The sequence below is a fragment of the Lolium perenne genome, chromosome 3 (genome assembly GCF_019359855.2).
Source record: "Lolium perenne isolate Kyuss_39 chromosome 3, Kyuss_2.0, whole genome shotgun sequence".
Taxonomy (NCBI): Eukaryota; Viridiplantae; Streptophyta; class Magnoliopsida; order Poales; family Poaceae; genus Lolium; species Lolium perenne.
Genome location: NC_067246.2, coordinates 267,788,510 through 267,802,154, shown reverse-complemented (window position 1 = coordinate 267,802,154; position 13,645 = coordinate 267,788,510). Strand labels below are relative to the sequence as shown.

Below are 13,645 nucleotides of genomic sequence, written 5' to 3'. Positions count from 1 at the left end.
ACCTCGCCGCCGACCACATCCGCGCCCGACCGCCGACTGTCCCCGTGGCGCCCCAGCACCTCCCGATATGCCCTTAACGTGCTTGATGCATGAAAATGCTGGTGTGATAATGTTGATGTGTTGATGATTGATAGATACTGGTGTTGATGATTATGTGGTGTGTATGGATACGAGTTGCTGATGTTTTGCCGAAATGTTCATTAATTTCCATTTCGGCAAATTTCTGGCACTCCTTATGTCCCATTTTTAGCAAAGGTCGTGCCAAAATTTTCCGTTAATTTTACTGTTACTAACTATATGAATTTTAGCTTTAGCTCGTAGATGTCCAAAGACCACAACGTAAACATCATCATAGTGAGAAACAATACACTGTGAATATATAATTGACTCGATGCTTCAACATGTACACTAGTAGCAATGTATAACTTTGATATTGACAAACATTTTGTTTTTGTAGGTTCAGTTTTCTTAGAGCCATGGTCCATAACGTCAGAGTATTTATCGTCGACCCTCATATGGTTTCGCGACAGTCAATTGATTCAAACAAGGGCGTGGTTGAGAACTACAACACCAATGCGATGGATCTGACTTTTAAAGATAATAAGTTAATTATGTGGGTCTATAATAAAAGATAAAATATAGCTACTTATGCATCTTTTTTATCTGATTTGCTCGGATTTATGCAACTAACTTGTTTAAATTTTAGCTCTCATTGAATTCTTATTTGTATCTCACTTTTGGATGATAAAGTCTACTATTTCGATTCTTACCTTAGAAATTCGACGAGAGATTTTACGGATGCTTAGAAACTTATTGACATGTGATTATTCTTTCATCTGCAAAATATAAATTGATGTCGTTCGTTTTATGTCATTTATATTTTTTAGATCATTTGCCCATTTCTCTCGCGAGGACAAATGTAGAGCATATCAATTTCACATCACTAGATCATGACATGTTTATCACGGTTAGTTTTGCTAGCACTTATACTAGTTAGTGATTTATTTATTGGATAATATATGAAGTAATTTCTATGTTCTATGTCTTAGTGCCACCAACAGCCAGAAGGATCAATGTTATGATGCCTATCATACGGATTTCATAATGAGCAAAATCTCAAACAATGCGCTCTTTAAATTGGTATGCAAACATCTTCTATTTCCTTTGTTTTTTTTTTTCATATTTTTGTACCTCTTTTGATCATACGTATTTATTACCCCGCAGTCAAAGCTCATGAAATAGTATACTTCTAATTTTTTTTCAAACTTTGTCCAAGCTTACACAAAAAATAACTACTATACTAAACGTGAACAGCTTCGATTTTTCTCATAATTTTGAGTTTACTTTCTGGGTACCTGTTTTACTCACACGTGTAATCCTGCTTAATTTGTCTGTCCATATTTCTTCTTTGTGTACGTCTTGGGGCTCTACAGCGATTTGGAAAAGTTTGGTTCGTGTGCTCCCGAAGTTGGGATTCACTGATGGGCTGCCTTGGTGCTTTTCTGGTGTGGCCGTAGTCATGACCTGGTTAGGACAGCGGTGGCTATCATTACTATGGGCCATGATAGATCATCATACACCGCTTTGACTGATGTGTGGAAACCTCTTGGCGACTCGCCTCCTTCTTCTCCTAACTCAGCTGCCAGAAATTTCTAGAGGGCTCGAGTTCCCCCTGCGTCCTCTCTCGCGCTCCGCGTCGTAGCGTGTTGGACGCGTGGGCTCACGCTCAGCAATTTGGTGGCGGTGCCGCCGGCAAACGGTGCGGGGACAGCGGTGTCGTGGCGGTGGCGGACGGGGCACATGGCGGCGCGGCGCTACAGAGCGACAGAGAGGGGAGGAAAGGGCTCCAGGAGAACCAGAAGCTCACGACGAGCGTGTCGGGGAGGTGGCGAGGCGGGGGGTGGTCGGAAGCTGCGGAAGACCGGATCAATTCTGGCAATACGGGCTTTCCGGATTGCTATGCTTGGCGGAGAGGATGCGGACGAGGTGGTGGTGCTTCCAAGCGGCCCAGTACAGCTCGAGGAGCCCGGCTGCCACGACGATTTGCGGGCGGGGGAAGCCAGGAGACGGTCGAGGATTTGATGTGTGGGTATGCCCTCCTCCAACTTTGCTCCCGCTTTTAGAAACAATACTCCCTCATGGCTGGCGAGGTCGTCGTGGTGCCGCCCCGTCGCCGCTGCACCAACCGGTTATTAGGTGACAGACCCGAGTCGCCGGGATGCGCCTCCGCGGTCCGTGGTCGTCCAAGCAGAGGGACGCGGAGAGAGGGGCGGAGAGGGACGCGGAGGGATGGCGGATAGGGATGCGGAGGGAGGGCGGAGAGGGATGCTGGGGCTTCGTCGCCGGGGCCGGTCGTCGCCTTCGCCGCCGTGTTCGTATGGTACGGGAGAGACAAAGACGCACTTCGATGGGTCGCCCCCTTCCTCTTGTTCCTAGCCTTTTTTCTTTGCGATTCTCTTTCCTTGCCACACCGGTTACGATTCTGTCTTACCTAGAAATATTCCCCATATATTGCCTACGACCGGCGGTTTGTCCCACGGGCCATGCTAATCCTGGTTTCCTGTCAGGTCTTGCTCCTCTTTCTCATCTTTCTTTGATTTTACCGCACTTGCATCTCTATGATGATTGACGTATGTTAGTTCTGGTTCGTTTGACCATTGGTGCTTGGACAATTTACTAGGAAATGCATTTTATTTGTAGGATTCGATTTTTTTATTTTGTAGTGGCCATGCTGTTGCATTTATTATCTGTAAACGGCTGTTCCAACTTTGGTGCTTCAATTGATTAGGAGGTCATCCCATATACTCCGTAGTTTAGTGGTGTTGGAGGAGCATTTTTCTATATGAAACTACATCTGTTGATTCACAATTACTCAGTTGATTCTGAATTCTACACCAGACTGGAAACTATAATCATTTTTTGTGCCTTTTTAAAACCATGCTTAGACCTTGACCTGGAAGTACAAAGATTGAACACCACGGTGAACCATTGAGAAACAGGAACCGCCTCCGCCTACTTCTCTTCCTCTCTGGTTCGCCATGTTGCTTCGCCCAGCTCTGACAGACTCCCTCTGTTGTGCTCTGGAAGACTGGAAGCATGAAACTGGGGGCGGTCTGTACTTTGGTGCCGGATGCTACCAACGCTAATTTGATCTGGTTGATGTTTTGGATTTGGTATATTTCTTGTTCTTGCTCGCAGGTTGTATAGACCGGGTGCCCCTCGCCACCCCTCATTGCTCCTGTCGGGTATGTTCACTATCTTCTATTCTTCGATGTCCCTATTCTTTCCTTTCCGTACGAGTCATGCTATTTGCTGATCATATTTCTTTTTTTGTTGATTTTGCAGCACATACATGGGAGGAGACGAAGGAAGAACTGGTGAGATGATCTCATGGCAGGCGTAAGGTCATGGGCTTTCTATCTCTGCTTTGGGAGTTTTTGATTTTTAGTGAGATTCTTGGGTACACGCAACTGATGGCACCGGGCTAAGAACAGTATGGTGATTTCATATGCCCACATGGTGTTCACTGAAATGCCTGCAATATTGAGTGAGTTCCTCCGCCAATGATTACTTAAGCATGTCGATTGTGATCTCCTTCCATGTGGCAGTAGCTCAGGGGTGGCTGCATATGTGCATCTTTACTTTCTTTTTGGGGCACGCATGATGAATTTGATATGTAGTTGTTCTTTTTTAGGCCAATGAAGAATGCACTATGTCATCTTTCAGGTTTCCTGGGTAGGTAAAGATCATCGAGTGTAAATGGCGTAGTACAAATTATGTGGGCCTATGTTTTTGTCTGATGGTCGTCAGCCTACCATGTGTACATTTAAATTACTCACATAACTTATATGTAGATACTGACCCTTTCATCAGTGATTTGTGCGGTTATTTGATTTACCTATTTATCTCGACTTTAGTTTCAGTGATGAATTTATATTTATTTTCTAGGAAAATGATGAGTTCTTACTTGAGTTGAAGGTATCTCTGTAAGCTTTCATATGTTGCCGGGATGTGTCATTGTGTATTATCCTATTTGAGATAAATAGATTCAAAGTTTTCATGTCCAGTGCACTTCTGTTAAGAATCTGTCCAGAATATACTGAAGTTTTTTCATAGTATACATAGTATTTACATTAATTCAATATGGCTGAGATAAGGTTACTGTACAGAAAAAGAATCAATACCATGATAAGTGAGTTTTACGTGAACAGTGTGCTATCATAGCCTTCTAAGAAATACTTTATAAAGCTTTATTTCGAGGGTCCAGTCGTCAATCAAAGCTAAATAAAGAAATAGAAGCCTGGTACTTGGCATTAAGAATACTATGTTTGCTTTGAAATTTAAATCTAGGATAAAATTTTCTCTTGATAGCTACTGTATATTTTTTCCTCCTTACCTTTACAATTGCGCCAAAAAAATTGTGTAGAGTGAGCTGAGTACTCACACAAAGATTTCTTTGGTTGGTCATGATGGCTTTGCCATGCTGCAGTAGCGGTATTTCATTGATTCTTGGACTCCTGATGTGGTCATGCATACAATACTCCAGCAAAAGAAAATTTCCGCGATTCAAAGCTATCCAGAGGTGTTTCACTAGGATAATCGACCTTCCAGATTAGCTGTTAATTATTTCTCACATTCGACGTGTGTATGAGATATCAGGAGTACATTATTGAAAGTTCAGCGAATCTGAACTCTTTTTTGTGAAAATATGAACTCGTTCATGTCACTAAATAGATGCATGAAAGAAGGTGCAGCAGGTAAATGCATCACTGGATTAACTGTTCGGTTGACTGCTTTTTTCCTTTTGCTCATACACCAGTCTTCTTCAGTTCAGCTAATATAAGGTTTTTATTTTGCGATGTCAGTGATGGGAGTTTGCAGTTTCTGGTGCATACTCCTGAGTTTATGATTTATTTAACCATATTTTTTTAAAAAGAAATTTCTGTGACCAGATGGTATATAACAATTCCTGTTCTTGGTCTTGCTGCTATCAGAGAAAGGTAAGAATTTGACAACTAGGTTTACTAATCGATTTGATGCAGTGGATGATACACGAGCTTAAAGTTCTTGGGTCAAATCTATATTTTGATCTAAGTTTCGTTTGCATTTTAGTTTGTCTTCCTTTCTCAAGTTGCAAGTACTTGGTCACGAGGTACTATCTCTATTGCTATTTGTAATCTTTGATGAAATAACCAGGGATGCTAAAATGTTTGTCCTGAACATAAGGCTTGCATTACTGGTTGTATCCAGAAATAAAGGAGTTCTCTCACATACCAGTTTATGTCCAGGGTCTTTCGTTGTCCATAGCATGATTAATATGTTAGTGTTCTCAAAATATAGTCAAGCGTATGTGGTGGGTGGTCTACTACGAACATAGCTGCTATTGCGTCTCACAATCGTGGTGGGCGGTCTAGCCCTTCCGGTAGTGCTGTGTTTGTGGCACAGGTTGTGAGCAGAGTCGGGGCCGCGCTCTGTTCAGTTTTCTCTTCCTCCTGTTCCACCTGCGATCCAGGCGCCTTTGCGTACACATGTCTCCTTGCCACCGGCGGCTGCCGCGCCACAGCTGCTGTCATGGACTAAGGTGTGGTTCTCCAACTCCAGCCCATACAAGTTGTCACTTAGAGCAGGGGAAATGGGGGTCAAAGACAGAAATTTCAATTGTGATCTTGTGCTTGGAGGAAGCCTATATTCAGATTTAGGTGAATGCAAAATCCTGTAGTTGCTTGCTTTCTGAAGGTGGCATCCTTGCAACATATGTCGGTATGAGTTGAAATGTTATCATTGTACATGGCCAGGTTTGGGAGATTATTTGTTGACTTTGTAATATAATGAGAGATCATGTTGATAGTGTGATGAAGCGCTGGTTCAGGCAAAGGGATGATAGTGTGCACTTAGGTTTCTTATTATTAGATCCATTTCTTGCTTTCTAGATGTACAATGGAACTTCTGTGTTGTATGTTTTTGGCCCACACCTCATTGTGTTGTTGCTCCTTGGATTATGCATTGCCAATATTTCTATTTCTTCATTTTCATGATTCATCATACATGTAAACATGATGCTGGTTGGCTATAGTTTCGACTCATTTTATTGGTTGGTTGGTTTCGTTCTGGCCGAGTTCGTATGTTTCTTCACATTTGGAGGCAATAGCTGCAACCTGCAAGTATGCCACTTTTAACAAATAGAGCTCTTTGTCGATTTGCAATATAACTGGATGGTCTGACCTTTCTTGAATTGACAGTACTCAATCATCAGTTTTCATATTTATATAAACTACCTGGCTTATTACACAATATGGTGTTGGGAGTTATAAGGAGATTCTTATATTTGGAATTTTCTTTTATATTGAAATTTTGTTCTCACGATACATAAATAGTTATATGCTTCCCCACAAGCAGAGTTATATGCTTCCATATAGAGTTTATGCTTCCCAAAGTGTATATCCGTAAGTCATTGGTTGCAAGCATGACTACATACCACTACTAGGAAAAGGCTTATAGCCGCACTCCTTACCGCCGGCAAATACGATATGAAGATGCCGGCGGTAATGCCTTTCAGGGGTGCCTAACTCTACCGCCGGCGATTTGGGCCCAAAAGCGCCGGGGGTAGCAGGCTCTACCGCCGGCAAACACGAACCGAAGATGTAATGGGCCCTTCCGCTGGCAATTGCATCTGTAGATGCCGGCGGTAACCTGAGCCATGCCATTAAGAGGACCAGCCGGATACGTACGCTCCCTGATCTCCCCACCGCGACGCAAAAAAAACAGTTGCCACCCACCGCACCGCTCCTTCTCCCCAATACGCTCCCTGATCTCCCCCACCGCGCACTGCTCGCTCTCTCTCCCCAATACGCTCCTCATCTCCCCACTTCACCGCCGCCTCTCCACCACCACGAGGTCGTGCTCGTCAACTCCAACCCGGCCACCATCATGACCGACCCGGACCTCGCCCACCGCACCTACATCGGGCCCATGACGCCGCCGCTCGTCGAGGGCATCATCGCCAGCGAGCGCCCCGACGCGCTCCTCCCCACCATGGGCGGACAGACCGCGCTCAACCTCGCCGTCTCCCTCGCCGATTCCGGCGCGCTCGACCGCCTCGGCGTGCGCCTCATCGGCGCATCCCTCCGGCCATCCGCATGGACGAGGACCGCCAGTTCTTCAAGCAGGCCATGGACCGCATCGGGCTCAAGACACCGCCCTCAGGCATCGGGACCACCCTTGAGGAGTGCCTCGACATCGCCCAGGACATCGGCGAGTTTCCTCTCATCGTCTCACAGCGAGAAGGAGCGGGGCTCGGGACAGATCTCCGGCAGGCGGTAGCCGATTCGCGGCGCGGAGAAGCAGCAGTAGCCTCGACGCCTCGTCCCAACCCGCCGCCTAGACGCCGCCGCCGGACATGGAGTGGTGGATGTGCTCGATTGCTTTTTTCTTTTTTGTCCAAGGTCCTTACTGTAAAATTCAGTGACTGTGTTGTACTTTTTATTTTCTTCAGGATCTCTTTGTAAGATACATTGCAATGGGTGAATGGGATTTCTGCATTTTTTTTCTCTCTTGTATATGCTACCGCCGGCGAAATTGGCTAGGTGCCGGTGGTAAACTGGTTACCCCTGGCGAACTGGGAAAACGCTGGCGGTAACGGCCAGTTACTGCTGGCGAATCTGAGGACGCCGGCGGTAAGCGCTTACCACCGGCGAGGTTATCGCCGGCGAATCCGAAAGCGCCGGCGGTAAGCTTTTTCAGGTCGCCGGCGGTAAGCCTTTTTCTAGTAGTGTACTTTGTTCAGAATGTTTTTCGGATCAAGAATTTGTAAGGTGTTCTAATGCATATTAGATTTCTTTTATTTAGACGTCTTAAATTAAACTTCAGGTAATGTTTTCTATCTAGAAACTGCAGCTGTATGACCAGATCATCTGGGTAGGTATTGTAGATATAGAAATAACATATTCTGTCTTTGCCTTCCTATAATAAGAGTTTTCTTTGTCCAGCAAGATTGCAAGTGACATGCACATTCTTCACACATTTTAGTCTGCACAACAACATAGAGGTGCGAGGAATATATAGCTTGGAGTTTTGAAGCCAATGAAAAGGGGATGCCACCCCTTACATACCATGAAATATTCTCCGCTTTTCAACTCGCAGTTACAAAGTGGGCGCGGCGTGCCGCCGCGCCATTACATGCTAGTATAATAATATAATGATACCTATATGATGAAAATATAACTTTTATCATGAATCTGATGTAGAAAGTGTCTTTGACACTGGGCACCAGTGCTCCCTTCAATTTCAGATTTTTGAAAATTTTAAAACCTCACATTTCTATATTTCTAAAAATTATGGTGTTGAATATATAGATAAATATGTATAGTATGGATGTATGCGAAAAAGTCCCATTAAAAAAACGTTGTATTTTGGGAAATATGAAAAAGACAAATTTGTGACGGTAAATGGTAGTACAATAGTATTAAAATAGAGTATCTTTTTGTCAGAAATTTGTTTATTTTGTATTTCTCAAAATTTAAAGTATTTTTTACCGGACTTTTTTTTGCGTAGTCTCCTCCTATACATATCTATCTAAATATTTAAGGCCATAATATTTGGAGGAATAGAAGTATGAAGTTTTGAAAATTTTAAAAATCTGAAAGTGGAGGGAGCACTGGTGCCCATTGATACGTCTCAAACGTATCTATAATTTCTTATGTTTCATGCTAGTTTTATGATAATACTCACATGTTTTATATACACTTTACATCATTTTGATGCATTTTCCTGTACTAACCTATTAACAAGATGCCGAAGCGCCAGTTCCTGTTTTCTGCTGTTTTTGGTTTCAGAAATCCTACACAGAAAATATTCTCGGAATTGGACGAAACAAAAGCCCACGGTCTTATTTTCCACGGAGCCTTCCAGAACACCGAAGAGGAGACGAAGAGGGACCATGAGGCGGCCACACCATAGGGGGGCGCTGTAGGATAACGTTGAATAGAAAACAAAAATTTTCCTACCGCGAACACGCAATCCAAGCCAAGATGCAATCTAGAAGACGGTAGCAACGAGGGGATGATCAAGACTAACCCTTGAAGAGATTCCAAAGCCTATAAGAGTAGGCTCTTATTGCTGCGGTAGACGATCACTTGCCGCTTGCAAAAGCGCGTAGAAGATCTTGATCACGATCGCTTCCGGCGCCACGAACGGGCAGCACCTCCGTACTCGGTCACACGTTCGGTTGTTGATGAAGACGACGTCCACCTCCCCGTTCCAGCGGGCAGCGGAAGTAGTAGCTCCTCTTGAATCCGACAGCACGACGGCGTGGTGTCGGTGGTGGTGGAGAAATCCGGCGGAGCTTCGCTTAAGCGTGCGGGATGTGGTGGAGGAGAGAGACCGCTAGGGTTTGGGGAGAGAGAGGGGTTGGGCGCCGGCCCTCTAAGGGGTGCGGCCAAGGCTGAGGCCTGAAGTGGTCAGCCCCCTCTCTATGCCCCTCATTATATAGGTGGAAGCCCCAAGAGTTCTAGTCCAAGTCTTCGAATAAGACCCCAACACTAAAACCTCCCATATGTAGGAAAACCTACCCAAGGTGGGAATCCCACTTGGGGTGGGATTCCCCCCTTCCATGAGGGGGGTTGGCCGGCCACCCTAGGGGAGTCCATCTTGGACTCCTCCCCTTTAGGGTTGGCTGGCCATGCAAGGTGGAGTCCCTTCGGGACTCTACTTTCCATGGTGATTTCTTCCGGACTTTTCTAGAACCTTCTAGAACCTGCCATAAATGCACCGGATCATTTCCAAACTTGGAATATGACTTCCTATATATGAATCTTATTCTCCGGACCATTCCGGAACTCCTCGTGATGTCCGGATCTCATCCGGGACTCCGAACAAATATTCGAACTCCATTCCTTATTCAAGTTCTACCATTTCAACATCCAACTTTAAGTGTGTCACCCTACGGTTCGTGAACTATGCGGACATGGTTGAGTACTCACTCCGACCAATAACCAATAGCGGGATCTGGAGATCCATAATGGCTCCCACGTATTCAACGATGACTTTAGTGATCGAATGAACCATACAATACCAATTCCCTTTGTCACGCGATATTTTACTTGTCCGAGGTTTGATCTTCGGTATCACTCTATACCTTGTTCAACCTCGTCTCCTGACAAGTACTCTTTACTCGTACCGTGGTATGTGGTCTCTTATGAACTCATTCATATGCTTGCAAGACATTAGACGACATTCCACCGAGAGGGCCCAGAGTATATCTATCCGTCATCGGGATGGACAAATCCCACTGTTGATCCATATGCCTCAACTCATACTTTCTGGATACTTAATCCCACCTTTATAGCCACCCATTTACGCAGTGGTGTTTGGTGTAATCAAAGTACCTTTCCGGTATAAGTGATTTACATGATCTCATGGTCATAAGGACTAGGTAACTATGTATCGAAAGCTTATAGCAAATAACTTAATGACGAGATCTTATGCTACGCTTAATTGGGTGTGTCCATTACATCATTCATATAATGATATAACCTTGTTATTAATAACATCCAATGTTCATGATTATGAAACTAATCATCCATTAATCAACAAGCTAGTTTAAGAGGCATACTAGGGACTTCTTGTTGTCTACATATCACACATGTACTAATGTTTCGGTTAATACAATTATAGCATGATATATAAACATTTATCATAAACATAAAGATATAAATAATAACCACTTTATTATTGCCTCTAGGGCATATCTCCTTCAGTCTCCCACTTGCACTAGAGTCAATAATCTAGTTTACATTTGTAAAGATATAACACCTTGGCCTTCTGGTGCTTTATCATGTTTTTGCTCACGGGAGAGTTTTTAGTCAACGGATCTGACATGCTCAGAACCGTATGTATTTTGTAATTCATTTGCGTCTCAACGCATCACTCATTTCCAAATGAGTTGGCATTAAATATGTTTGGTCTTCTGGTGGAACCTTAATTCCGCGGTCTGAAATATGTCACTAATATTGTCACACACAATATAGCTTCAAAGTTCTGACCCTGTCGGAACTACACCAAGCTCTCAAAGAACTTCTTGACTTAACATCCTTTGCCATTGTCAAAACAATGACATACTCTGCCTTCTTTTGTAGAATCCGTTACAATATTTAGAACTCTTCTAAATCTAGCATAGACAAATTCTAGCTCATTGTTCTACCTTTTAAAACAACACTTAGTCTAATTTGAGATTGAAATTTTATTTTCATATGTGACAAAACAAATATCGGTGCAACATCTTACAGCGATTTGTTTGTCATTTCTCCATACAAAACTATATATATATATTCTTGGTTCTTCTTAAGTACTTCAAGAATATTCTTACTGTTTTTCAATGATCACCTCATGAATCATTCTGGTATATGCTCATAACATTTTAGAGCACAAGATATCTGATTGTGTACATATTATTCGTGATCAAAAGTCACTCATGTGTTTTTACCCATTGAGTGTCATATACACTCAAGTCTTGTTAAAACTTCACATGACAAGAACATCTTCTTAATATTTCTATATTGAACTATTTCAATATCCATTCTATGTACTTTGACTTAAACTTATTTTGTGTTTCAATCTATCTTCATAGATCTTGACACTAAATTTGTTTCAGTCCATATCCTTTCATTGAAGTTTAATTTTCAATGAAACCTTTTAATCAAGTATATAATTACATCATTTATAACCAACTATATGTCATCTACATAAAGTATTATAAATATGTCTTAGCGCTCCCACTTAATTTCTTGCAAATGCAAGCCTCTTCATCGTTTCTGATGAAATCAAAAACTCTTTGACTATTTCATCTGGTGAAGATTCTAACTCCGTGATACTTACTTCATCCAATTGAAGTTCGTATACTTATCTAGTATTCCACGGACCAGCAAAACTCTTGGTTGGATCTTGTATACACCTTTAATACACACTTCTGATAAGTAATGTATTTTGCCATCCTACTAACATATCTCATAAAAGAAATATGTAGTGATTACTAGAATAATCCACATAGACTATAAGCATTGCTACGGAAGATCTAATCTTGTTGTAGTCAACTATTTGAACTTTGTCGTAAACAACTTTTCGACAAGTCAAGCTTCTTCAAGGATATTTCATCCAAGTCCATCAATTTTATAGATCCATTTACTTTCAAAAAGTATTCATCTATCTTGGATTTCATGGCGTATAGCCATTTTAATGGAGTCAGGGCCCATCATAGCTTCTTTGTTTGTAGTTGGTTTATCATTGTTCATAATCAATCCTTTGTCCACAAATCATTTATTTGATCACAAAGTAAACCATACCTACAAGGTTCAATATGTACTTCGATTTCCATGGCTAAAACACTTTGTAGTCATGGGAGCCATGATCGTCGTGGTCGCTTCCGGAATCAATTTCCGATGCTGCGCTACACTGATCATTATGCTCAGGTTCATAAACCTTATCAAATTATATTGTCCTCCCACTCAAATACTTCACTAGAAACAATTTCTTGGAAATAAGAAACATTGACAAACACTTTTGTCTTTGTCTACATAGTGGGAAGAATTCCCAATCAATTCTCTGGGATAACCAACAAAGACATTCATCCGATTTTGGTTGTAAACTTATTTACTTATGCTATGCATACCAAAATTTTAAGAAAAGACTATTAGGATTCATACCCATACCATAACTCGTATGGTGTCATTTCAACGGATCATGATGATGCTCTATTAAGTGTAAAAGCGGTAGTCACTAAAGCATAATCCACAAAAATATAATGGTGTCATAATATTTTATCTCATCATTAATCCAACAAGGTTTGGATACATCTCTCGGATACTTCATCATCACTATGATACTCCAAGAAACGTGAGTTGTAGAACAATTTCATAACTCTCTTAGATGTTCGCTAAAACTCGTAACTCAAATATTTCCACCATGATCCAATCATAGATATTTGACTTTTCTATTACGATGATTTCCACTTCATGCTGAAATTTATTTGAATCCATTCAAAATGTTTCAAACTTTTCCTTATTGAATATATCCACATATATACTCAATTCATTGTTTTGAAAGTTTTCATGAAGTAGAAGAATCTCCCGCACACAACTATGCCCAGTGAACCACATACATCATCATGTATTTTTCACTAAGTTAGTTGCCCGTTTAACTTTTGGCCTATGAACGGTATTTTAATCACTCTCTTTAGAAAAGATTTGCAAGCGCCAAATGATTCAAAAATCAAATGACTCCAAAAATCCATTTGCATGGAGTTCCTTTATGCGTTCCTTTCTAACATGACCTAAATGGCGGTTCCACAAATAAGTGGAATTCAAATCATTTGCCTTATGGCATTTTAGCGTCAGTGTTATGTATGTGTGTTTCACCATTAAGATTTATAATAACTTATCCATCGTACATGGAGTAATGTCATAATTTAAACAACTCATTGTTTTTATTTTACCAGAGCAAAATAACAATTTATTAAGCTCTTTATTATAAATTCTAAGGGCTAGATAGAATGCCAATGACGAACATAATAACACTTTATTTTTGTTCCTGACGTGCATTCCTATCATATTCCTTGTCAGTCACTTAGGCCATTGAATTCTTGTATTGCGTTGTT

At 41.9% G+C, this 13,645-nt stretch overlaps 1 long non-coding RNA gene across 1 annotated transcript; it reads left to right on the top strand.

The window, feature by feature from the left end:
- The first annotated feature begins 1,918 nt into the window (after positions 1 to 1,918).
- On the top strand, positions 1,919 to 3,905 carry LOC127344030 (uncharacterized). Its single transcript, XR_007877691.2, has 2 exons — positions 1,919 to 3,245; positions 3,346 to 3,905. It is a non-coding gene; the product is annotated as an uncharacterized lncRNA (long non-coding RNA).
- Positions 3,906 to 13,645: the final 9,740 nt, after the last annotated feature.